We start from the raw sequence: 26,978 nt of genomic DNA on the forward strand, positions 1-26,978 counted from the left end.
CATGTTTCTCAACACACTTTGTTTACTTTTTCATACCCACTCGTAGCTTCCTGGTCTGATGTGTGAATTGTAAACTTATTGTGGAAGAACTTTGTGTTCAGGTTATTTGTTTGTATAGTGACTTGGACGAAAATGCCCTGATCACAGTTTGTAAGTAGAGCCAAGTAAAGTTTCATTCAAGATTAAATCACAGATTGATCATATGATCTGCAGAACAGTCTGGTCTCAATTAGGAGCAACTGAAATCCTGAAATCATCAAGAGATTAATTAGACTAACATAAACATCCAAAATCTAGAATTGCTGAGTAGCTCTGTTAGTTACTACTGTTTTACTCACAGAACTGACTACTTGCAAGGCATCCCACATAAATTACAGAGCAGCTTTCAGGGTTGTTTTCCAGGAAAACTGATTCAAAACTTTCTGGATGAACATTAGCCACCAGCTTAATAGAATCAGATCAAGAGAGCCCTTCTCCTCTTTTAACAGCAAGGGGAAAAATATAAAATAATGCACGTTTTTTGCATATAAACATGGATCATTGGGTGTCAATGGGAGCATGGGAGCATATGGCTGTCAATAAAGTAAATACAGAACAATTAGAAAAAGTACATAAAATGAAAATATGATTTAAGGTGTTCAATGATAAGCATGTTTAATACCAACACAATTTCAAAATCCTAATGCTTGTAACATGGTGCGATCTCATTTCGCCATCTCACTCTTCCTCAAGCCATGCCTTTCCCATACTGAAATAGGACATAAAAGATAAAATCTCAGACCTATTGCATTTGTGAAACCAAATATCAGAGAGAGCAATTGGCAGGGAAGCAGTCTGTGCCTGTATCCTTGATGTGCCGGCTACAGGTATCAGGGTGTTTTTGTGAGCACTGTCTGCATTTTTCCAGCTCCTAAATGTACTCCCACCCAGGACTTCAGCAGCTGTCAGGACTAAGCTTTTCTTCCCCAGGTTCTCCAAATCTCCTACACCTCACAGTCCCTCTTTAACTTCCAGTTTCCTAATGTATTCCAGGTTAATATGAGGTCTGCTTTCTTTTTCATGGAACCATGTCTTACTGTCTATAAGCTACCTGTGGGGGAAGCCTAATTACTTATATCCCAATATTTGCAACAAGATTTGAGTTTTGGGAAAGTTTATTTCCTTTTTATAAGGTCAATTTGTTGGATGTGGCTGAAGGGGAGTAGAGGAACGGTAGAGAGCCCTGCAGCGTGCCAAAACCTCCCCCTTTTCTTTCTCCCATAGCCTGCTTGTATTTGGAAGGATCAGCAAGCTAAGAGAAGCAGGTGAGTAAACAATACTTTGGATCTTAATTGATTTCTTTAATGTTTCTTCTCTCCCCATCATGCCCCTAGACAGACATGAAGATGCTGGATTCAGGAAGGAAGCTGGTAGCTTAGAGGCTGTGACCTGAATAGTCAGCAGAGCGACACAGAGCTCAAGTAATCTGCAGTGAAGAAGAGTTACAAGCAGACACCAGGGTAATTTAATCCATGATTCAATTATATTAGTCCCAATAGATTTACACCACTTGGCTTAAATATAACTTATGAATGGCAGATAACATAGGTTAAATGAAAAGGAAAGAAAAGAATGGAACATTTGACAGTGAATCTGGTGAACAATTTCCTCTTTCAAAGGCTCAACACTTCCTTCCATTGATATTTTCTTACAATACAGCATCTGCACAGATACAGAGAAATTTTTCTCTCCCCCAGAAGATTTTACAACTGTTTTGTGAGTGAAGCCCCATAGGTTACAGAACAGATGTCCTTACACATTTCTTGTATCACTTGTTTTTTGTATAGCTACAACAGTGCCAAAAATACGATGCCAACAGGATGCACCGCAATGCTAGCTGTTTGTCTTGGCTGCCATTTCCATTATTGGTATGTGTGTGTATCAGGATGGGGATGGATGTTTCCAGTCATTTTTTAGCTTTCTTCAAGTCAATTGGCAATTAGCAAATAGACTGAAACTTGTAAATATTCTTCCTGTTTCTCTCTCTGGGGATTAAGTGTCTTATAATGACAATCTAGTAACATTAGATCATTCTCTAGCAAGAGCAGCAGACAGGCACTCCACTAGTCCATATGCATTTAAGATCACATCCTCACCATAAAATTTTCATGTTTGTTTTAACACAGTATGTGGTTTGTGTTTTTCCTCTTAAATCTATATTACATTTCAGCTTATTACGTGAAACTGAAAATTGTAAACGTTTGTTGTTCTCTGTGGCTCTTCCAGTTGACTTTACCAAGGAGGTCTGAGACAATCCTAATAAAGACACAGTTTCATACTGCTAGTTCACTGGCAATATGCCTCCTAACATCAATTTTCTAAGTACAAGAAAAAACATATTCAGCTTGGCCTTAATCAGTGTTTTCTGAAGACATAAAATTATGGGTAGAAACTGCAAGACTGACTTGTCAGAGTCTAGAAGAGTTCGTGAAGGACAAGATTTTATTGTCTTTAGTAGCTGGGTCTTAGTTCAGGACCAAGTTTTCTGGGTCAAATGATTTATTGTGGTCATGTTTCTTGTAGTCACGTGCCATATGCATCAGCAAGTCTCTATTGCTCAAGTTTAGGCTTGAGAACATGTTTGCATACCTGGTTACCATCACAGACTCTAGATCTGGATTTTAGTGTCTAGCCAAAAGCCTAGACAATAGTAGAGTGTGAGCAAAACTGGTAGTATGTACAAACAAATCAATGTTTATTTGTTTTCTAAATCAAAAGAAAAATGTCCCTCTAATCAGTGAGTTTCTTTCCCTCTCCCTGACTACTGAGGCCTCAAAAGGCAATGTCAGCTGTGCAATAACATTGCAGCAAAGCTGTCTGAATCAGTAATGAGATGAGCTTCATGAATTTTTAATATATGGATTTTAATTTCACATTTATAGGCTATTTAAAAAAATTAATATTACAGCTATAGACGTGAGTTTGAAGGTTCAGTGCCCCAAAACTGAGCAACTATTTAAATTTGTATGTATTCAAATTATTGTTCTTGGTGATTGCTTTTAATTTCTCTAGATGAAGAAATTTTTGACTAAGCTTCCACCTGGCTTTAACTTGCCCACACTCAACACTTCATGCATAGAGAAATGCACAAAGAGAAGATATATTTCTTTGTGTAGACTTACATACATGCACACAAAGTAGCTAAAATTTGACTCCTTAACATCCCTATTTAATTCTCTTGAATTTGTCAGGATGGCTACATGCAAGCTAAACAAAAACTTAAGTATTGCAAACAAATCCCTTTTTCCCACAGCTTCTGTTGCAAATGAATTCACTATATTGCAAACAATAACTCCTGCTAGGAGTTTTCATTGCTTTCCTTTCAATGTGCTGTTCTCTCCAGCTGATTAGATTTCATGTGAACCAATGTTAAAATCTGTTTGAATATTAAGTTCAGAAAGGTTTTTCACAGCACACAGTGTAAACCTTAATTAAATGACTTCAAGCTCTTTCCTCATATGGTTTATGATATGCATGAAAAACACAGGGTTATAATCTGATTAACTCGTGTAGTTTACATGGAAATAGCATTTTCCAAATTGATTAATCTCTGCACAAAGGTATAGTCACTTGATAGGCACTACACTTAAGGCTACTGATTGCACCTGTCAAGAGAAGGAGCTCGGAGGATAGGAGGAGTCCACTGTTTTCAAACAAAGAATGATGATTCACAGATGTAGCTTAGAACAAGTCCCACGTTGTAGTTAATGCTGCCCCCAGGCAACTCATGCGGCCAGAATTTAAATGACACACAATCCATGTACAGCCTGACCTTGCCAGCTTTCTGGGGGTAATCCTAAAGAAAGGATTAACTGTTCTTGAACAATTTTTCCAACATATTAAACAGAGCTTCTATCAACAGCATGCATGTCACCTTCTTCCACCTAGTTTTATTGGACACGTGTACTCATTCCTCCATGCCTCTTAATATGCTGAGAAGTGCATGGAGTGAAAGACACTATTCAACATGGAACTTTTTTTCCATAGGTTTTGATCTTCAACCTAAATTCATCTACTTCATCTATTGAAGAGCCTGCTTAACAGTAGAGAGAGTCAATTGGGCATGGCTTATTTTCCATGTGAACCACCGCACTCAAAATCTGACGGCCATTCTTGTGACCATGCAATAATTTCAGGAGTAAGGAATGGTGAAGCATTCCCTTAAAGCCCAAGAAAGATCTGCATAATAATCTGGGGTAAGATTGTTTTAATGGTGATAGAATACTTTCCAGTCACAAAGAGAGAAAAGCTGAAGAGGATTTAATAAATGATACTTAAACACATCTAATTTAACAGAATAAGAAATTAATCTAGCATGGAGAGGTTAGTCTAGTTGCCAAGTTTAGGTTGTGTTCTTACTTGCAGGTAGGAATAGGAGAAGAAGGGATCGCTAAAGGATCTGTATGGGACTCAGACTGTACAGGACTCTTTAATCTGCATCTTCTCAGACTCTTCCCACACTCATATTCCCACTTGAAAGGGGCAATATACTCAAGTGCTGCCACGACATTTGCCTTCATGACAATTTATGCAGGAAACCAGTAAGTTGATGCTTCTTCATGAACATCTCATAAGAGCTTTCAGGTTCAGTGCCAGTATCTGCTGACCTGTGTCTACAACCTCTAATGGTAAAGTGAGGTGTGAAAGTTGGGCCCCAAGTACCAGCACTTAAAATAAATCTTAAACAGTTAAAACAGGATTAAGAGTAAAGTAAATCTTCTCTCAGATATTTTCAGATATGCAGTGTATCTGCTATAGATTTTGTCTAGAATTCTGGAAGTTCTTTTAAAGTAAATTTATTTCTAAGTTCAAGACTCCAAATTTTTCCTTCAGTTGCTGCAATTCCAAGAACAAATACAGAAATAATCATGCATCATCACAGCTTATTTATGAGCATGAAAGAAAATATTTTAAAATTAAATTTCCAAGTGTTTGCACTACACATATACAATAGAATTTTACTAGACAGCAATTAATCTTAAATTAATCTTGCTTCTAATTTTATATCCTTAGACAAAAGCTACTTAAACACTAACTTTCAGAAGGAGGTAGACATTTAAGTAATATAGGGGCTTTCACTAATTAGAGACTTCCAAATGAGAGTATTTACATGGCCAGTTATTGGTAGGTAGATGTTTAAATTATGCAACTAAGACAACACTCAAGCATGATTGAGGAGCTGCAGACAAAAATTATAGGAGATTTTAAGAAAGACAGCTTCAAATGTAAAGCTGAAAACAGGAGAATGGATATCCTCAGGCAAAATCCTGCACCAGCATTGAAAAAAGGCCATGAATCACTCTCTCATCACTGATGGCTGGAAAATATCCCCGTCAGCTGTGTTCTCAGAATTATTTGGTTTATTTATTTATTTATTTATAGGCATTTCTCCACATCACTGCAATAGAGTTGCAAGTCAGCTACCATTAACCCCATATACATTGCAGAAGATTTTGACCTCCTGATTTTAAATAAGTTGACTGAGATTCCTGATTGTGTAAGAGTTTACAGTGACTTCTAAAATACACTGTGTTAAACAATCCTCTTCCTTCATCTGACCTCCATAGCTCCATCCTGGTTTTGACATCACTGCCACTGCCTTCACTGCATAGGTGTCAATACATAAATTACTGTGTTATTCTCCATGAGGGAATGGGCCCTGACCCACGTAGTAATGTAGATATAGCTAGAATTCTTTTAACAAAATTAATGAGCTATAAGCATTTATTCTGTTATTTAAGTGGTTTTCTTAGGTAATTGCTCATACAGAGTGGTCAAAAAAATAGATATTGGAAGTTTTTTATAAATTCCCAAATATCCACACCAAAATCAGTATACAACAAGATTCAAGCTATGAAGTATTACTCAATACTTGCATCAATATGGTTACTCTTTCTCTTAGTAAACTGTGTAAAACACTCTCACTAGTGTTTAGGTACTTTTTGGCTCCCCTTGAGGATATTCTCTTTTTCATAAGACAAAATGTCACTAAAGGACAGAGGTAGTTCCATTAATGCTGTTTTAAAAGAGAAGGAAACCAAAGAGAGAGAACCTGAGCACAGAAAGGGCTGGCTCAAGGTCAGGCAATAAAAGTACGAATCAGTTTTACTAGTTTACATGCATTTTGTCATAGGCCAAGATAGAAAGAGGGAGATTCTGAATAAAGGTATGTAATGATAGAAAATTTTGAAGTCTGCAATACAGCCATTTAATTCAAATGCCTCATTCCTTTCACTATCACTCATCAAGTTATCATCTTCCCAACAATGCAAAACATTTTCTACAGAGGAGGAAAAGTCACCTTTTTAGGAGAAGATGACTTGTGAGAGCCTCTCACAATTTTTTTTTGCTGACATATTCTAAAGAGTATTTTTCCCCCCACAATGTTTAACAAAAATAACTATATTTTTCTTTAAACTTGACATATTTTATGTCTAAAGACCATACACTTTGCTTTAGACAGGGGAGCAATTTCCTAAATATCAGATTCCTTGGTTTTAGCAATTTTAGAATGAAAGAATGTTTGTTCTCTCATACTGAGTCCATTACCTTAAATTTTAAGCTCTTGTCAATCTAAACATGACTGGAATCTTCAGTTTGAAGACAAAAGCAATAGATTACACTTAATGCAAAGCATTGGCCACTGGTTTCTTCAAGGAGCAAATTGTAGCTGGAACAATGGGGGAGTTTAGGGCTGTAGATTCTTGCATTACAACATCTGTAATGAAGCTCACGTACTAAATTGCATCCTATCTCTGCTTCTGTGAAACTCTACTCCTGTGGCCAGCACACTGGCATTCAGAGAAGGATACCTCCACCCTCAGAGCCCTAATGACCAATCCCCCTGTTCATTCTCCAAGTCTCATTTTACAAGTGTGCATGTATGTCCAACAAAGTACCAAATCTAGATTGACAGCTAAAAGCATTATATTTAGCATATATGGCATGTAATTAGAAATTTGAGTGTTTCCAAAAGTAAAAAGTTTTTGATTCTGATCTTAGAGTATTCTTTCACTGCATTAGCTGGTATTTTTTGCCTAATTGAAGTTTGTTTAAGTATGAGCAGAGTCAGACCCAAGAGCTACAGGACGAACTTCTCATCTGAAGTAGTTTGTAATATAATTTTGTCTTTGCTAACAGTTGATGGCTCATCCTCATCCCATTTTAACCTACAACTATCAGCTCCCTTAATGGAAGTGTCTATAAAGATTCTCTCTAAAATATGCTTTTCCAGCACACTTAATGTCTTTTAATGTCTTTCCAATTAAATCCAGATGTGAAAAGCTTAAGGAACAGTTCTCAGGACTGAAAAAGATGACATAAATCTTGCAGCTGACAGAGATCCCACTGAGCTCAGTTGGGGAAATTCACAGAGGACTTCTTGTGGGCCAGAAAAGCTGCTGGGTATAAAGACAGATGTGTATACTCCTAATAAAAAAAATTAAATAAAAACTGACTCCTACAATGAGGTATCCACAATTATCAGGGACATTACTAACTCAATCCCTCAATGTGCTGAGCACATCCTGTGCGGTACAAATTTCCCTCATCTTTTTGGGAAGTTTATCAGAGTTGCAGGGGGTCACATCTGTTTGGGAAAGAGCGCCTCACCTTTCAGGATTGCACCTCTTAAACCACTGTAGGGGCTTTACTGGAAAACACCGTCTGCCTTGCTCTCTTACTGCTATCAACAGGGAGGTAACATACTCTGCAAAACAATACTGAATTTTAGTCCACTCTATCTCTTCCATAATCAAGTTAGCTTATTAAACTGTGGTTTTATTACAGAAGACTCCCCAAATGTGATATTAATTATAAATTCTTACCAGTATGATGGGAAACTGGGCATTCTTAGTAGCTGACTACCACTGCTGTGCAAGTGTTGTTTGTGCAGCTGTCAATTTGGGGTTTGTTTTGCTGTAATCACTTGCACACCCTTAGGATTTATTTTATTTTATTTTATTTTAACAATAGTACATCATCTTATTTTCCAAACACAAACTGTAAATGTAGGCTCAGATCAAGCCACATCTTTCAGAGGGACAGGAAATATTAACACACACAGTTTGTATTAAAGAATGTCTCTAGAAAACTGCCCAATGCTAACAGCTTTCATAATTTCCTACCTTTCTGCTACTTAGTTACTTTTGAAATTAGTAAATTATCCAGACAAATCAATGTTTTTTAAAGAGCTACATCCTTGTGAGACATCTGAAAAGAGAAGAATGTTCCATGATAGAAGAAAACCCCATTTCTAACTGAAGTTCAAATTTGGATCCATGTTTATTAGTGATGGGAACTTCAATAGAGACATTTTGTATAGCATTACTTAATTTCTTTGCATTTTTCTAATGTCCATACAAAGGTTTTAGCATGATTTGGTGTCATGAGTGAGTATACCGAAATATGAAACTAACTACCTGAATTAAAGGACAATCTTGCATCCTCAAGTACAAGAAGTGATCCAATATTGGGATCTGAACAGTAGTGCAAACCTAACGCTGAAAGCAGCAGGCTCCTAAACACACACACATACATACATACACACACACACACATACATACATACACACACACACACACACACACACACACACACACACAGACACACACACTCTCTCTCTCTCTCTCTCTCTCTCGCTCTCTCTCTCAAAGAGAAAATTCCTCCGGTTCACAGCTTGCTTTACTTTTCACAATGGCCAGCATTTTTCACGCTATCACTCCTTCAGGGCCAGAGGCTGGATCTGACTCCCACCAAAATCATTGCTTCATGACCATCACCCAGGAGTCACAAGGAATGGCCCTCCCTTGGAATGAGCTGCTGCTGCCATGAGGATCCCACTCTTGGCTAGCTCAGGGAATGAGCTCAAATCTTTTGCACTTTGCTGCCAGGGACCACCAGGCCAGATCTGATTTATAGCTTTTTCTTTACATTTTTATGATACAAGAATGTTCTCTTGTAATTACAACAGCATTTTGTTGGCTCCCTGCCTTCACTTGGGTATGCACAACACCATATCCTTCATTCCAGCCTTTTTTATGTCAGGACCCCAAATTTGAGAAGAGGTACATCAGTATTACAAGGATGCTGCAGATCTTGCTGCTCCTTAAAGAGGAGACTTGTACATATTTTTCAGGAGGACACATCAGCAGCTGCATCTGACATTCAACTAGGAGCCTAGTGGAGAGCTGGTCAAAAGTCTTTCTCAGAAAAATACTAAACATAGCAAAAACTTTGTATGAGAATGTATGATTTCAGAGAAAAGATTTTTAGGTCCAAGATAGACTCTTCAGTCAAAACATCACAGACAAGTGCAAAATATAACCACTGCACTTATGACTGTTTGGTTGCCACATTTATATACTTGTTGATTTGTCTCTATGAGAAAAATTCAACAGGTCTCTAGTTTATTTCAAAGTGAACGGAAATACTTGTACTTCTGATGTGTTTTGTGGGATAAAAATCTGTTTTATTCAAAAGAAGGTGACCCTGCCATTAAGCTGCTGTATCACCTTGAAGAAACACTTAAGCTCAATATTTTTCAGACATACACTTAGCTCCTGACTTTGAGATAATGAAGTGGTACATTTCCATCAGTTGTGGTTTAAACTTGATTTTATCATTTTCAGTAGAGGCATAACCTCCTTCAAGGAAAATTCCAGGTATTTTAGATACCATTTAATAGTTAACTGTCAAGCAATTTCCAGGTCTTTTAAACAAAGAATACTTCTGTGCTAGCTTAATTTATAGAGCCATATATGTCCCATTTTAAGTGGATGTGATTAAGAAGAAACACTAAGCTTAGATTATTCTACTAAATGAGAAAAGTTTAAAGCCAATAAACTCTATCTAGGATTTTAGCTGGGAGATGAAATAAAAGGCACATTTGTTCCTGGTCACTGGATTTTTAACCTGCGTCTGTTGCTCCTGCTGTTAAGCTCCTATACATTCCTTACTAGCCTGTAGTGTCCAGCATTCCCAGTTCTCAGCACTTGGAATTAGAGGTGAACTGCAAAATAAAACCAGGTTATTTTGAGAGCTAGTGTATGGAAAGCATCAAATATTCTGACAGAAGGAGGCAAGTGAAAAGGCTAATTTTTAAAAAGAGGTCTTCTACAGATTCTTTAAAATTTAGATTACATATATAAAAATTCCAACCTTCCATTTAGGTCTGAGAATTTTGGCTGTATCTGAATAATGGGAAGATGCTGCTGAATCGAGTAGATAAATGAAAACTGTACACTATCTAGCCTCTTAGTAAAGAAAATGAGAAGTTGAGCCTTATGCTCCGACTCAGGTCTCTTATCTCAGGTGTGAGAATACTTTTCAAGTGCCCCAAAGTTTGCCTTTAATATATAACAAACAGGAAAGAAAAAAACCTGTGTTTCTAGCAAAAAGACCCCAAACCTATACTGTTTCTGTCCCTCCTGTGCCTTTTCAAGCTTATAGTCTTCATTTTTTTAAAGTAGAATATTTTGACCTGCCTTTTTGCAATACAGGAGCTAATAATTAAGTAATATGACTTCATTGCTTCTCCTTTTATGTCAAAATCCTGTGAGGGTTTTTGGGTATTTCCTTAAGGTGAAATAAACTAATCTGCCTTCAGTGGGTCATCACTCTGGTGATGAAATTAAATGACACCATTGCAGAAAAGCCTCATAATACATATTTTCCCTCTGCCTACTCCAGTGCTGCTTTTCTACACACAAATTCAAGCATTTCTTAGCAAATGTGTCTTGAGGTGAAGGATTAGTCCTCACTTAAAATCAGAAGCAGCTACCTTCCTGTGCATTTTTTTTAGTGGTAGATGTACATTTTATTGGATTATTTTCTATTTTCTACTGCTTACAGGTCTCCTTTTTAAAGGAAAGGCCAAACCTACCCTCAGATTCAGCTTCTGTTGCTGTTTGTGTGTTGATTTAAGTAGGAACTGGCCTTTTTCACTTGGATTTGCTTTAATCACTAAGTCCTACTTCAGTCTACTTCTACAAGTAGAAAGATAAAAAGAGTAGCAAGAGGCATCTTCAGTCATCTCCATGATTGCTGTCCTGTGTGGTTTTCTGATAAGAATGGTACATGTTGGGTACTGTGTACTTCAAAAGGTGCTTCAAGAGACACAGCAGGACCCAGACTTCCTCAAGAACTTCTCAAATTCAGGAACCTCTCCAACTGGTAGGTCACTAATTAACGTTAGACACTCCTTGTCTCTGATTAACTGAGCTCTGCATCTATGGACCTGCTTTTACTCCATTTACAGTTGCAGTCAAAAATACAGATATATGTCCAAAAACTTTACCGAACAGCTGGGGTTTAGTCTGGAAGATCTGCTAACGGCTATTTTATCATTTCATTCTAGCATCTATTATTAAAATTCATTAACCACAGCTGTCGAAAAGAGCTAACTCAAAATCTTGCTAGTTACAAAATAACCTGTCAGGATAAGATTCAATAAAAAATTCAGGTGCTTATAAATTAGGCGCTGTAAGAGTGAAGTTTTAAACAGCACATCCCTGGAATAAAATCAAAGGTCTAAAGTACTCAGGTTTTTTTACTCAGCTCAAAGATCAGAGACAGGTTTCTCTGAAGAATGAGCTGAGGAAACTGCATGGTGAGTCTGGAGCTACCTGCAGGCAGTGAGGTACTCTAAGCCTAGGGGTGAACTCCTGGTCCTCTCTGGAGTTCATCTGCAAAGCCAGGGCCACAGGCAGAGGCGTGTGCTCTTGGTCAGCTGGTGGCTACAAATGTGCAGTCCTCTCCTGAAGACAGCTGGCCCTCCAGCTCTCTGAGAGGCCTGAGCAGAGCTCACTGTTGTCATTGAGAAGGTGATCAGCAGAGAAGTGGGCGCAAGTGAGTCCTCCTTTTTGTCCTTTTGTCAATGGCACAGATGCGAGCACTATTGTCCAGAGGACGAGACATACATATTTCAGATTTCTTAGCTTTAGGTCAACAAACTACATATCCTACCTCCTAGGTGACAATCTCACCTCCAGGATCAGTGATAGGGAAGATTCAACTGTTGCAAAAAAAAAAAAAAAAAGTCAATATGGATCAACCTGGACTCATATATGGACCAAAGAAAGGGAGGAGTCTGACTCCACAGGCTGGTCACAGAAGTTACTAAGCAGTCCTGAGGATCACTCCATGCTCCCTAGATAATTTCTGTTCTTTATCTAATTGTCATTTTAGCCGTAAGTTCAGAAGTGATAAAAACAGGAATTGCAATCCAGTACTTCTGCTTTTGGGGGCTTTAAAAGGTAGGATACAATAATATTCCTTCTCATTCTTTCTCTGTGCAATCCTGAGTATTTTAAGGTTTTGTTATGTGAAGGCTCGGTTATCTGGGAAGGTAGATAAATGGCTGCACATGTATTTAGACAGTCTCCTGTGACATGTAATCATTAATACCTGAAGGCTGTGGAAGAGTTCATGTTTCCTGAGTAAATCTATGTTACTGTGTAAAGCATGAAACCACTAGCAACTATCCAACCATAGCTAAGAAGAAAAGCCCTCAGGATGCCATTTCATTTAACAATCTTCTGTATAAGGCACTTTAATGAATATACAGCTCTATCTTAATAAAAGATTTTATTAAGATAAATAGTAATAATCCTTCACTATTCAAGCTCTCTTCATGCAAATGATCCAATAAGCCTGCACATGTATGCAAACCCTCTGAGAGGGTTTCCAGGATCAGGATATAAGCAATTTTACTGTACCATCACAGAGTACACTTAAGTTAGTTAAAGTCAACACACTCAGAATAAAAGTAAAAATACTAATGCAAGTTAAATTATAGTAGAGAGTAAAATTTTATGTCCAGTTTCAATTAGTTCTAAGAATTTAATAATTTTAGCTGTCACAAAAACAATAAAATCAGAGCATGAAAGAAGGACTATAGTTCTAAGGCTGCTACCAGAAGCAGAGAAAATACACACATAATGTTATGCATATTAGACAGTAATATTCCTCAAGCACAAATAAGACCTAACTGAAGCCAGGCTTGAGATAACTGTCATGTTATCGAGTTACAGTAAAGAGGAGATCAGACTTATTCTTTCCTTCACAATGAAATCAGTATAAACAAACCATATAATGTTTGGACACCAAACTTCTGAAACAAAGAAACCTAGAAAATCTCTTAAAACCACCCACAGACTCCCCATGCTGGTCTGTGATTATACAACTGGAGAAGATCATCCAAACTGTGATGTAAACCAATGTCAGTCTGCAAAGGATAGTACTACAGTGGTTCTAACAAAAAATAAAGCAAGTTCCTGGAAGAGCCATCAGTAAGGAATACTTTCATACTTACCATCCATTTTCCTTGAAAATGAGGAAAAGTATTTTAAAGCTTAGAAAAAGAACTTAACTTAATCCCTACACTAAGGATACAAGACCCAGACTCTCTTGTGGGTTTTTACTATACTGCAAAACACATTCAGCTAAACAAAAGTGAGCCTGGGACCAACCATAAAGGAAAATACTTCATAATGGACCCCACTGGTTTTTGTATTTCAACCTGCTCCTCTGTGAAAATCTTTTAGTCCTCCTTATTTGTTATGTGGATACATTCAGATACATTTTTAGAAATACATATGCAAAACAGCATATTTTTTTTCCTACAAATTACTCACCAAGAGAGACGATCCAGTGCTGAAAACCTTTCCATTCAATCAGTAAAATACAGTGCTCCTGTAGATGGCATTTCTACCTCAGGACTGTAGTTTTGTTCCTTGCCTATAATCTGGAAGCAAATGTTCTAGACCAGAAGACAACATGTGCCTGTCTAGCAGAGATGTGAAGGGGTCCTGCTCTCTTTCTGTAGCTGTGGCCTAGAAAGTGTAAACCTCTGTGCACCCAAAGGTGAAGCTTCACAAGTTCCAGGACACACAGTACTAAGGATGCTAAAGCAGTGGGCCCTGAAGGTGAGGTCTCTGACATATCCATTTTTTGCCCTGTTTCTACTCAATTTAGATTCCACAGGGTTAAAAAAATGTTTTACTGAAGTAAGGAGCTAATGATACAATGCAAGCCCATTTTCAAATATTCTGGCATTATTTCTTTCCAGCTATACCATAGAAGAATTTAATATTCAAATGTATTTAGTAAAGAAACTCACTTCATTAGAATCAGTCACCCCTGAAAATTGGTTTATAGTTTATATTTCCCTAACATTAATTTCATTATTGTTTCTAAGCCACAAATGACTGAACTGTAACTTGGTATCAACAATGGACATTAATCATACAAAAGTAAACAAAAGAAGCAGTAATTAACTGACAACATTTGTTAGTCTTCTCCAGTAAGGGTGCAACAATTAGCAATACAGTGAATATCAATCATTCAAATGCTGCAAAAAAAGTCTGTATAAAGAGAAGGAATGACAAATGGTAGCCGACAAAAACTCAACAATCTTGGAGGAAAAAAAAAATCTAATAATTATTATACTTAATGGACTGTGATACTTCATTAATAGGATGGCAAAATATTTTGTACTAAAATTAATAAATTCTCATTCTTAAGAAAGTATATTCTGCAGAATTTACACAAAGTTTGTTCTTTCATATAGATATATATATGCTTCTTATATATTGCTAACCTTCAGTCTTTTTCAGTCTTGTTTACAATATCATGCCTGACTAAAAGCTGTTCTACTGGCATCAGTGTTACTAACAGCTGCACATTGAATTATCAACACATTTATACATGAGCAGTGTTTTTGATGAAACATGAAAAAAAAGATTTTAGCTGTTCTTAATGATCACTAGCTCTCTTGTGATTTAACTATTCCAATGATTCCATCAAAGCTCATCATATATGAAGAACTAAAGTAAAATAATTTCCTCAAATATATTTACTTGATTTTCCACATGCAATTTTACCTTACAATGTTTATAACTAAATATAAATTATTATGAATTCTAAAGACAAAATACAAAAGTAAAAAATGTATTTTTTAAGTTATATGTTCAATCAAATATAACTCTCACCCTTCACTGGAGTAGAGACTGGAAGAAGTCTTCAAAAATTCCAGAATCATTTGCTGATATTTTCTATATTAGAGTTACAAATTTACAACATACATTGAATATTTTGATTAACAATATGCTTACTTGGCTAATAATTTCTAAAAAGAGCAAACCCCTCCTTATAACAGCTGCAGTGGCCCAGATGTCACAAAAGCAGAATGTCTTTGCTATGCAGGGGAGGGGCAGGCCTTCCCTTTGCATAGGCACATGGAGGTCCCAGCCAGCACAGGCACATCCATGCCTGATGGGGTAAAAGTGGAATGAATTTATTTGCTTCTGTACACATGGCAAAGGAGCTTCAGACCTGGAAAACAGTAGTTCCAGCCCCATGCATCAGTTTCCCTGCTCTGCTACAGTGCAACTGCCCAGTTTTTCTGATCTGGCAACAGAATCAAGATTTAGCTTTGAAAAATTGACTCTGTAGAGGATATGATGTGCACATGCTAAATAACAACTTACTGAGTAGTCAGAGCTGCTTGTTTCTGATGAACAGCAATGTTTAGCAGGCAAAATTGCTACCCACGCTGTTTGCTTTGTGCAAAGGTAACATTTTCTATTGTGGTCTCTTCAAAGCTCCTAATACACAGTCAGGCTAAGAGAGCAGGCAACAAAAGCTCTGATTTCTCCTGGAAAACAGCAAAGTTTTTTCCTTGTAAAACATTGTGGAAGATCCTACTTGGTACTGCTAGAAACTCCAGTCCTCTTTTTTCCCTGGGAAGCAGCAGCACAAAGCTTCTAGTGTTCTCCCAAGTTTATTAGTCCCTCTGCCCCTAATTCATGCTTTTTACCAGTTCTCTCAGCAGCAAAATACCAACCACTGGGCCCATTTCACTGCTGTGCTGCTTCATCCTGCAGGTTGCTTTGGCTGACAGGGTGGATTCTATCCCTGGATATTCAAAGAGCTAAATGTAGTGTCTAAGGGGAATGGAAGAAGCAGGTTTCTGCCTCTAACATCCTACAATTGGAAAAGGGTAAGCAGAGCATGAGGGGAAGCTTGAGATCAGACAGAATCTGTGATCCTCATCATGCAAATGAAGGACTTAGTCATGCAGTTTTCTGTTTGGAGAATGCTACCAGTAAGGAGTAACTTGACAGCTGTGTTCTCATAATAGCCAGTTTGGATTCCTCTATGCTCTTCAGTCATTGTTTTATTACTTTACATTTAGATGTAGAAAATTCCATGCACCTGCACTATGCAGCACTAAACCCCATATCTACTAAATCTGCCAACAAAGAAGCCAGTTCAGTTGATGGAATTATTTGATGTGGTCACTCACTACAAAGTGGGTTGAAAGCACAAACCTCTCTCAAAGCCCACCCCTGTGGAAACAACTGCAGCATTTTACTGATGTGGGCAGGACACAAGCGAGTAAGAACAATTTGCAGCACACTTGAAAAATAAGTTATTTTTGAAACAAAGAAACAAAGTTTCTTTGTTCAGCTTTAACACGTTTCTTGACTTTTATTGCCCACTTCTCCCTTTCCCATTCCCAAGGAAGTTTCCATTAATCATCCCTCTAATGGAAACACTTGTGTCTGATCACTGAGCAGTGGACACAGGCATAGTCTGTGGGCATGCACGGAACAAGAAGCCCAAGGGAAGCCTAGCTGAAAAGTTTGGGAAAGCAAGGATGCCTTTTTAAAATAAACTTTGGAGAGGTCAGCGGGACAGCAAGGGGTCAGCACCAGGCAGCCATTGGGTGGATGGCACAGGAGAAAGACAACAACACTTGTCATTAATTATATCTGTTGGAATGCTACACATTTTCCCCCCCAAGTGGTAGTACTCCAGACATCCAAGCACAATCTCTCCCACGTCCCACTTGACCCCAGGCAGGGCACATGCCAAGAAGCTTTCATGCACTAGAAGCCAAGAAGTAGCTAATACAAGTGGAGCTTTAAGAATTTAAATTGTCCCTCCACTTCAAGACATTTTTTTCCTTTAGTTCCAGGCCATCCTCACGACTGTCTCCTTTACCAGTGAAACACATATTCTCTTAGAGCTAAATATGGCTAGATTTCTGTGCCCAGCCTCAAGCTAACAAAACTCTTAACTTTCATTGAAGAGGAATAACTACAGGGAACTGGACTGCTCAGAACAACTCTACTCTTAAAATCGATCCTGCAAGATCCTTGTACAATGTACCACTTACCCAAGTCTAGAGATATCTGATCTACAGAGGTGTTGTCTCCTATAAATACTTTTCGAAAAATGTCTGCAAATGCCAGAATGAGTCACTACTGCCAGTGCTCTTGCAAAACTTTGAACCATACCTATTTATAAAGCTAAAGTTTCATAAGCAGCAGAATCTTTTATTTTAATAAAAAACCCAATAAACTGTTGGTTGCATAAGAAATGGCAGGCTGGTAATTAATGGATGGACCCATCCTCACTTAACCCTGAATTCACCAAGCGCATATTCAAAGTTCATTGCTGTCTGCAGAAAGACACAGAAAGAGTCTAGGTATCTCTAGAGTATGAATTATACTCTCCTATATAAACAGATGGGAAGAATGAGCCTTTGGAAATGCTTCTCTCTGTACTTCCACTACAGAAAAACTTATAAAATTAACCCAACCTAGAAGCATTGTAGGCATCTGAAAGGTATGCAAGATGCTTTAGTGACTATAGTTTATGAGGAAGCTTTAAGTATTATAATTCCAGCACAGTAGTTATAAATCATAGTAGTTGCAAATCACAGCAGTTATAAAATATGGAATTAAATTACCTGTCCATGTGGTGAAAAAAATCCTGCTCGTTTCTGCAGAGTGGCCAGAGATGTCTTAAAATCAGCCTGTGGAGTTCCTTGGTGTATGTGAATCAAAGAACCAGGGCTGGGGCAGGGGAAAGTCGGGAAACCTTGTACACTGCAGAACCCTTTTTTGTTTTGTGCTAATGGAGAGATAACAACCAGAGCAAGACTGATCTGGATATGCTAAGCCTTGCTAATGGATTCAGATTATAAAGGGGAGAAGAAAAGTAATGCCTGCACTGGGGCAGGCTTCACTACAGGCTACACTATTCTGTGGCCTAAGGACAAATTTCCCCACAATACAAGCAAACTCCCTACCTTAAATCCTTATTTTGGGATTGCAGTAAAAAAAAAAATTATCTTTTTGTAGAGAGGAAGGAGAGTTTTAGAAAGAGAGAACTCTTCCATCAGATAAAAAACATACCATTGTCTCTGTTTTCACTTGAATGATGTATCCAACAGGAAGTATTTAAATTGTGTTACTGTCTGCCAGTTCCAGCTTCAGGATGGTCTTTGAACCTACAGCTTTGGAGCCCATGTTAAGTCACCAAACTTTTTTGAGAGCCCTCCTGCAACTTTTTCTCTGTAGTTTTCAAGCTTTCATCGAGTCATAAAACATGGGAAAAAATAGGCTTGCTCTACCAACAGAGAAATATTGTGTAAGGAAATATATCCTGTGGTAAGTATCCACAGGAAAGTATTAATCTTTTTTTTTTTTTTTTACTAAAAAAAGGAAAAACCACCTAATGCTGAAAAATTAGTAGCAATATAAAAGTAACTTGTTAGATGGATAAAGAACTCTAGAGTGAATAATAGTGTTTGTCTTTTGGAAGTCTGTTCTTCAATCCCATAAGAATTGTGGGATTTAGCATTTAACAAGAGAGGTAAGAATAGGACCTAAGTTACATATAAGAGTTTTAAAAGCAACTTGTCCTGCTTTGCCCCAGAAAACAGCAAATGAGCTAAATAATTAACCTGATTGTGTTGATTTAAACCATTTGCAAACACAACCATTTCTGAGTTATGTTTGCATTAAGCAAAGCCAGATGCCAGGCTTCCTCTCTACTTTGAGAAATTCATCATAGCTAGAAATTTTAGGACATAGAGAGACAGGCCCAAAACACCATGTAAGGACAGTGAATTCACTACTCAAAACCCCAAACAGAAGTGAAAAAGACACTGAATCATCAATTACAAAAAGAAGCACTCACAGGTAGTAGAATTAGTTCCTCACATTTCACCTGAGACCTCATTATGAAAGCAAGTTGGCATCACACCCCAGTGTGCTTCCTTCAGTTTAGCTCCATGCTCTCTGTCACAACGTGCACTGATTTTCCTGGCCTGTGTGACTTGGTCTAGTGATGAAAGTTACAGGCTTGTGAGATTTCTATGCTCTTCTGTAGTTATAAAGCACAAAGGTTCATTAATTCACAAAGCCAGGAGGGAACTTGGGTTGGTCTAGTCTGTCCTCTTATATATGATACTGCTGTCTTTGAGTGTTGACCAAAGCAATCCTATCCTGTTAGGGACATTTAGATGCTTTCACAGGTAAGCATTTTTCTGTTCAGAACAGAAAAAATGTTCTGTTTGTCATCTGAATTTGCGTATCTTCAGATTTTTGCTAGTGGTTCTAATTATGTCCTTCTAACATAGATTAAAGAGTCCCTTAGGAAAAACCAAATTTTTTTTAAAGTATTTTTCCTTAAAGAATCAAGCCAGCTCCCAGTTTTTTCCTTTAGACATTACATTACACCAAATGAGCTTCCAAGTCTCTCACCAGAAGGCATTTCCCCCACTTCCTCAAGCAAATACTTTTTTGTGGCTGTTTTCTGAACTTACTTCAGTGTTTCCATATTCCTTAAAAAATGCTGACATCAGGACTAGATGAATTCCTCCAGCATCAGCTTGACCAATGCCACATACAAGGACATATCTTGTAACTCATAATTACTATTACTTTTTACATTCATGTTCAAGTGCTCAGTGGGACTTCTTACTCAATTGCCTATCCTATATCGCCCCCGATCAGCCAATTAGAAGCCAAAATTCTCTGTGCTGACAGTATGGCTTTGATCCCTTGTTCCTTGATAAATAAGTGTGCAGTAAGCTGAGTCTGAATGCACTTTGTGGAGTCAGCAAGGCTTACTGCACTGTATTCTACAATTTATCACCACTGGCCTTCATGATATCAGTAAACATTACCAAGAGATGATTTCATGCTTACTTCCAGACCACTGATGAACATACTGCCTATAATGTTGAAATGTTTATTTCTGCATAGTGTAGAGAAAGAGCAATACAGTCTTGTGTACTAGAAGAGATTTCTCAAGGCAGGTCAGGAAATGCTGCATATATAATAAAACGCCAGGTCACATTTTCTGCCTTAGTCTCCAGTTTTTGAGTTACTTAATGATAGCATTGAAATGAAGACATTTATATATAACTGCTGCAGGCCAAACTATCCAATTTCTGTGTAGATTAGGTACATGGACTCTTCATTTGGATCCTAGTATGATGCCTTAAGTTTTAGCTTTCATATTTTTTAGACTCTGTGCTGCCTAGGTGTGTAGCTGTGAGCTTCACATAAAGTGCAGTAAGCTCTCCTCACAAAGTAGGTAGACAAAACAATCCTTTTCCAGCTTGAGACCAAGACAACCTATACAAATTTCAGGCCCAAAAAAGCATAAACAACAGTGGACTGAAGAGAAAAAGCAAGAAGGATGGGACTTCATAACCTGAAACTGTAATTGGACAATTAACCCCAATATGCAAATGGACCGAAACTTACAAAAGTGTGAAACCTTGTGACCCGTTGTCCATTTTGTGACCATTTTGTGTCCATCTTAGGTGTAGCCCTGGCTGGGCTCTTGTACTGCCCAGGGTGTATCCTTTAAAGCCTTTTAATAAATACCTACTTTATTCTCTTAGCTCTGTCTAGCCTCTGCTCTAGGTCAGCCTCTCAAGGCATCAGTACACGGCATGCTCAAAATCCACGGCCTTCTCATGCTTCCCTGGCAGATTAGGTTTAAGAAATACATATGAGATCAAAGTCTTGAAATATGTGCCCATGTCAACAGGGTTAAAAAAAGAGAAAATAAAAAGGAAGGAATATTTAGCCCACACCTTTGTTATATTGTGAGAATAAAGTTGATTATTGACAGCAATATCAAAGTTGAAGCTGGGAGCTTTCAGTACTATACAACTTGTTAGTGCAGAATACCATATTCTGCTGAATGGAATTATTTGAAAGCATCCCGTATTGGTGGTGCCTTTAATCTGACTGGCATCTAAGCCTCATCCAGCTTCTCACTCCCTCTCCCCATAGTGGCATGGGGAGAGAATTGGAGCAGCAAAAGTGAAAAACCTCATGGGATGATAAAGACCATTTAATAAGTGAAGAAAAAGGAGGTAGACCCATGTAATGTAAAGACAATCCCTCACTACCTCACACCAGAAGACCAATGCTCAGCCACTATCCAAGTGATGGTTATCTTGGAAGGATTCTGCCCCTGCTTTATTGCTGAACAAAATGTTATACAGCATGGAATATCTCCTTGGCCACAGGCAAAGTCAGCAGTCCAAACTGTGTCCCCTCCCAAACTCCCGCCCAATCCAAACTGCTTGCACTAGGGCAGACTGTGATAGGAAAGGCCTTGACTCTATGCAAACACCACTGAGCTGTGGCTAAATAGTGGCGTGTTACCAACACTGGTTTTGTCACAAATCATAGCTGTAGCCTCCCACAGGATGCTAGGAAGAAAATTAACTCCATCCTAGCCAGACCCAGTATACTACTGGATAACAAAGGAGTGATAACAGGTGCTGAATTCAGATTATGAACGTAAGTGATCAGGTTGTTTACAGCTCTGCTTTAGCCCAAGTAGGTGTCTACGTTATTTGGGTATATAGTACATAAATTTGAAAACAGCTTAATGTCCTAAATTCAGCAGCCTGAGACTGTAGATTGTTATAACTGACAAAGCAATGAATGCCCACCTCCTTTAAGCAATACTGTATTTCTTTCATGAAAATAAAAGCTATACATATTATATGATAGAGTTCTTTCCACACAGGACAAAGGCTGTTTTTAAGATGAGCTGTACTTCATTGAACTTGTACTGCCTTTTTTATATATAGATCTTTACACAAATCTGATTTGTCTTTATTGACTTGCAGTCTTAAGCTTCATGCTCTGCCTGCTCCAGTACTTGAAAACCAAATATTTCAAAGTATTAATGTTATGAAGAGTTGGTTGCACAGTTTACACTAAGAGAGATTGTTCAAAACATTCCAGTTGCTTGTAATTATTTAGAGTGGCCTCATTTAGATGTAAAAACAATTACTATGCTTATATTTTACTCTTTTGTTAGGTTACCAGCTCATTTTAATTTTCAAAACTCATATATACTAGTCACTGTATAGTAGCAGCCTGCACTGTCTCAATGACAGGATATTAAATACCCTGCACTGTTTCCATTTAGTGTAGAAAGGAATCTAGGTCTGCTGCATCCAGAAATGGAATTAAGTTATCACAGAATATTGATTTCAACACTGAGAAATTATGTGTCTTTGATTGAAAATTTAAATTTGAAATAAAGTTAAAGTAAAAATAAGATATAATGTTATCTATTAATTTCAAAGAGTATTAGAAATATGAGACAAAGTTAAGAAATGAAAATTCAGGTTTCTGCATCATCCTCACTCAACTCTGATGTTACTACTTGCCAAAATAACTTGGGTTTGTTCCCATAGCTTAGCTAAAAGTTTATTTGTTGATATACGATCTCACAAAAATCTTTCTTTGAGTTGGGATGGGAAAACGGCTTAGATATCCAGCCCTTCCTCTGGAAAGGTTTTGTAAAGGCTCCATTGCTTTGGTCAGACTTTTGTGTCTGGGCTCATAATCTGGGAAGAGTAAAGCCATGATCCCTCACAATTATTATTTTATATAAAGTGACCTGTTCTCAGGCTGTTATTTCAACCAGGGAGGTTGGCAAGTGAGATAAGGGTAATACCTGCCTATAGTATAATAAGCTCTTCCCAATAAGCTCCTGAATGCTGAAACACTGTGGATTTTCTATCGTATAAATATCCAGTTAAAGAAGAAAAAAGAATCAGATTATCCATGAATTTAAGTGATACTGGGATCCCATTACAAGCAGAAACTTTTTTACATTCTATTGCCTGAAGTGTTTTCTTGAATTATTCTTGTAGAGTTCAGATTGTTGAACAATGGGATTTGAAGTTTAGAGGAGGAAGATTTGGATACAAGGGAATTATCTGAGATGTGAACATCAGCCAGGAGAACAACCACAGACTTTCAGCCCTCTTCAGGACCAGACCCAGCATATTTCACTCACCTTGGTGAGTCCTCCCTGGCCTACCTACAGGGATGATATCCCAGGAAAGTCAGGGTGCAAAGAAGGCACTGGCTGCTGGGCACCTGCTTCTTGTCCCTGTAGGAGGCTAAGAGACAGACAAAGTAGCAGGCTCAGGAGCTCAAAAGCGATTTTCCAAATAGTGAACTCAAATATTTTTGCCAGCAGTTACATCAAATGGATCAGAAAGTTGGAGAAAGTAGGTTGGTGGACATTTTATTAATCTGACTATACAGATTAAGAACTCCATTATTCTGAAGTTTGTTCTTTTCTAGACCTGCTGGAAACAGGATATTGTGAATCTAAGGTTTCCACACATGGAGGAAACATCGAATCACATTAAAAATATTCAGGGAAAGGAGCTCTGGTTTTTGAAAAACCATATTCAATTCCCATTATTTGTTATCAATGGCATCCATCCTCAATGAAAAAATTCTAATTTCTACTGTGTAAATCTTGAAGGAAGTACACAGGATGATTTTGAAAATTAGGTTTGTTTTCTTCCATTAAAATTAAATCTGGTTTTCTTTTCTTTTTTTTTTCCCTGAGGAAAGGAACACCACTTTCTTATATTCTTTTGAAATATTCTTTTCTCTCTAGTTCTGATGAAACTTCACTACTTCTGATGAAGGAGGAAGTGGATACGCCAACATTTGATGCTGATTCAGAGGCACCCACCACATGCTATAAAAGCTGCTGCCTGAAAGGGATTATGTGTTCCTTGAACTATTATACGCTTAAGGAGATATGAATAAACTTCCAAATTCCAAAATGATTGAAAAAATAGAAATACTCCCACAGAAAAGAAAAAAAAAAAAAAAAAAAAAGAGAGAGAGAACCAAAAAGGAACTTGAAGAAATTGAATCAATTCATGACAAATTTTGCCAACACATTTCATATGAATAAGATGTCAGATGTCCTGGAGTTATTTCTACAACTAGTCTACAAACAAGAACATTTTTTCAGTACAAGAAAAAATGGGTTGCATTTGCTTATTCTTTAGTTCTAGATTATTTACAAACCTGCAGCAAAGGATGATCCAAAAAGGCTTTTGTGTTCAGTAGATGGTAAAATGAAGAATCAGAAGACTAGCTTGCTTTTCTACAATTTAGAGCATCATTGAGGCTGACTAAGTCATGCTAGACACTGCATAGACCATACATAAGTCCTTTGACCTCATTCTCTAGGTCCTACATCAGAGAGTGAAAAGCATCTAAAAAGGGACCAATTTTTCAGAGCTTTCTTAGTCAGGCATTGTCTCTTACATAGGCATGATGGTCACTTTTCACTGAGGCTATTTTCATCATCATTACTCTCAACCATCTCCTTTAAATATATTAAAGAGCTTCAGGTCACCATGCTGGTTTTGGTAAGTGAAAATTATTATCTACTTCTTGGTCTGAAAGTTCAGAGAGGAGAAAAAGTTACAACCTTAATTTCACTAGTCCTTGGCATTTATCAGAGGATTTTTTTAATCAGCAAAGAATCATAGTGGGCTGAAAATCTGAATGCAACAATCCAGGAATTACTGAAGCAAGCTATTTCATAATATATTGCAGTTCAATTTCTGTATAACCCTAAGCTTTATTGCATTCTTTTCTTTAGAAGCAAATTTGCCTTAGGCATGCTAATTTTGAGTCTAGAATACATCCTCCATAAACCTAAATTCATATGGTAAGCTCTTGTTCTTAAATCCAATCTTATCCTTATTTTGGGGGAAAAAATAAAGATAAGGATCGGTTTCTACACTTGCCCTTAGCTGCTTCAGAAAAAGGAATGCAAACTGACAAAGCGTCTTTATTTCTACTTATTATTCCAATTACTTATCTGCAGTTTGGATCATGATTGCTTCTATTTATACTGGGAGCCTACACATTGCACTATTTCTGCATGACTGCTTGTCAAACAAACACCTCAAACAACGATAAACAGCTCCCTTTGATAATTAGAGATTCAGAATTTTTCAGGGGAAACAAGCGAATATTTTTTAAATAGAAGGTGACTGAGCTGTGAATTCGGGCTGTATGTCTCAAATTTAGTAACTGAGACAGCTAGAAGTAAAACAAAGTCCTAAAATAAAGATCAGCGCACACAGTACATAAAGCAAACTTTTAGTAATAAAACATATTTACACACATGAAATATTCAAAGTTTGTAACATGCTATGTAGCATGCTCTGTAGGCATACATGAAAAACACTTCAGGTGATCCCATTCTGACTAAAAAGTTGTTCAAAATTAGCATTAAATTAATGGGGTTTTTTACTAAGGGAGGACAACAAATTTTATATAGGTAGTTCTGCCTCTGTTTTGAAAGGCTACAAGAAATGGAATTAATATGTAATACCAGTTTTCATTTACTAAAAAGCCATTATTTTAGGTCTTGTTATAAAGGCTTTACACACAAAAAGAAAACAAAACCTGAACAATATTGTTTGTTAGGAAATTATGTAATTAAGTAAAAGTGATAGTCATGTTTCTATCTGAAAATTAGGGCAGCTAATGGGGAGCATTGACACAAACTGGTTTTAGCCTTCTAAGAACCTGAGGTAGCAGTGACATACCCTATGGGTCTGACTCTCAGGACACTCTCCATGACAAATTTCTTCCTTCACACACTGTGAAGCAAAGTAGCACTAAAGAATTACTTGAGACAAAGTCTGACAGCCCCTATAAATTTGGGCAGAAAGGCACAAGCGATTTTGAGGGAGCAGTACTTGATTTCCTTCCAAGGAAGTTAACATAATGCAGTCCACTTGTTAAGAGCCTGCTGTGGCAAGGTGTTGAGAGCTCTCTGGTTCAATGGGCCGTAGTCAGCGTGGGATGCTGAGCACATTTCAAGTTGCTCCCTGAATCATGCAGGCATCCAATATGCTCACAACTATTCTAGCAGTCACCCTAAAGATTTGCACATAACCCACGGACACAAAAAAAAAAGAAGGTTGAAGCATATGGCAAGATTTTAAATTTCTCTGAAAGACATCAGAGAATTTTACATGCAATCACAAAATATTACACATTCAAATGCTTCAAAGCTGTTTGTAAAAGATCACTGTCATACTGTGGGATTGATTCTTCTGTTATTCTACTTTTGCTTCAGTAAGCTCCTGCTGAGAATCTGAGAGTGCATTGGCTCTGCAGGTCTTTATGCAGTAGCATTTATTGAAAGATATCAGCAAACACAGAGCTGTAGTTACACTGATGCCAGCATAACTCCTTTAGATGCTAAGGCAGGTTTATATATAGAAATCCAAACTTTTGCAGGTTCAGATTTGTCCTCCCATCTACCCAGGATGTTTGCTCCAGCTGAGAAGTTTCAGAGGCGTGCATGTTCCCAGACAGGTGATATCTGCAAAATGCTGCTCTTCCTCTCAGCCCCTTGCTCCCCATTCATCTTGGGTAACCTACAAATGTTGAATATGCTATCTAATCCTTCTGAAACTAACTTACTGCCAGTTTTGGCCAGACAGCTGCTTTATCTTCCCCTATATTCAGGGCTCAGAGTCGCACCCCCTTTGACTGACAAGAAACAAGTTGCCTTACCCTGCTAATCTTTGAGATTGTCACAACAATTCAGTCTGGCACGTTGACAATACAGCTAAACTCAGACCTTCTGCTCCAAATGTAAATGTCCCTTACATTTAAGATAAAGGAAAACCTTTACTAAATTCTTACCACAGCCATGGTTATAGTGATATTTTTTTTTTTGTGCCAATATTTGCTCCTTCTCTCTCTACTCCTCCATCACCACTCCAGCCCTCATGCTGCCCCATTAATTAT

General features: G+C 37.7%; 1 protein-coding gene and 1 long non-coding RNA gene across 8 annotated transcripts in view; one reads left to right on the forward strand and one right to left on the reverse strand.

The window, feature by feature from the left end:
- LOC115493916 (uncharacterized) overlaps window positions 1–26,978 on the forward strand; it is a 59,086-nt gene that overhangs the window by 17,975 nt on the left and 14,133 nt on the right. For 2 of the 3 annotated variants that reach the window (XR_012054176.1, XR_012054174.1), the window contains exons 2-3: window positions 1,264–1,304; window positions 4,027–4,235. This is a non-coding gene — a long non-coding RNA (uncharacterized lncRNA). Of the gene's footprint in view, window positions 1–1,263; window positions 1,305–1,373; window positions 1,500–4,026; window positions 4,236–26,978 lie in introns of all 3 variants that reach the window. The other variant, XR_012054175.1, reaches the window with a different exon arrangement.
- STAU2 (staufen double-stranded RNA binding protein 2) overlaps window positions 1–26,978 on the reverse strand; it is a 171,281-nt gene that overhangs the window by 4,195 nt on the left and 140,108 nt on the right. The gene's annotated exons all lie outside the window — the stretch shown is intronic.

Source organism: Taeniopygia guttata, chromosome 2 (genome assembly GCF_048771995.1).
Source record: "Taeniopygia guttata chromosome 2, bTaeGut7.mat, whole genome shotgun sequence".
In the NCBI taxonomy this organism is placed as follows: domain Eukaryota; kingdom Metazoa; phylum Chordata; class Aves; order Passeriformes; family Estrildidae; genus Taeniopygia; species Taeniopygia guttata.